Source organism: Pyxicephalus adspersus, chromosome 11 (genome assembly GCF_032062135.1).
Source record: "Pyxicephalus adspersus chromosome 11, UCB_Pads_2.0, whole genome shotgun sequence".
Taxonomy (NCBI): domain Eukaryota; kingdom Metazoa; phylum Chordata; class Amphibia; order Anura; family Pyxicephalidae; genus Pyxicephalus; species Pyxicephalus adspersus.
In genome coordinates this window covers 35,053,950-35,054,747 of record NC_092868.1, presented here as the reverse complement: position 1 = coordinate 35,054,747, position 798 = coordinate 35,053,950, and the positions used below count along the sequence as shown (strand labels likewise).

General features: G+C 39.0%; 1 non-coding gene across 1 annotated transcript; it reads right to left on the bottom strand.

Annotated features, from left to right (window-relative positions):
• Window positions 1–287: 287 nt before the first annotated feature.
• Window positions 288–391, bottom strand: LOC140341545 (U6 spliceosomal RNA). Its single transcript, XR_011922904.1, has one exon. It is a non-coding gene; the product is annotated as a U6 spliceosomal RNA (small nuclear RNA).
• Between the last annotated feature and the right edge of the window lie 407 nt (window positions 392–798).

Below are 798 nucleotides of genomic sequence, written 5' to 3'. Positions count from 1 at the left end.
CCAGTGCTTCCAGTGTCTCCTGTGTTACCTGTTTCTGCAGTGGCCCCTGTGTCACTGGTGTCTATTTCCATGATCCCTGGTATTTGACCCCTGGCTTGTGACCTGAGCTCTCTTGATTGCTGCCTGCCTTGACCCTGGCCTTCCTTGACAATTCCACTGCTTAGGGATTTGGTGTGTATCTTCCTGCCCACCCTTGTGTGCTCAAGAACTGCAACCTGGGAGTAACCAGCAGTGCAACATCCTCACCACTAGAGGCCCTGGAGAAGACCTGGTTACTGCATGGACTCTGTGCCTTGGTCCTTCTCAGGTGTCAAACCATTTCTGTGCAGGGGCCATGCTAATCTTCTCTGTATCGTTCCAATTTTAGTATATGTCCTGCCGAAGCGAGGAATTGAAAATTGGAAATTTAATAAAAATGACTGAAAACAAACCATTACTGTGCATAGCCCATGCATGTCTTCTGGTGACTTTAGTATAGTAGGTATCTGATGTAAATAAAAAAAAACCCTTTACACCAACAAAGAAGAAAATACTATGGTAGGGACATTAGATTGTGTCCATTTGGGGCCTTCAGGGCCTTAAAAATACTGTGTAATTATAATAATAATAAATAAATATATAATATGTATATATTTATATTTGTATATACATCTCAATAAAGTGTCTGTGAAACTCATCAAGTATTACAAAATATGGCACTCACAATCAACATTATAACAATATTTTTTTATATTCATGAGGTTTAACATGTACAAATAAGGTTTTTAGATTTTTATTAATACTGATGTCTTAAAAGTC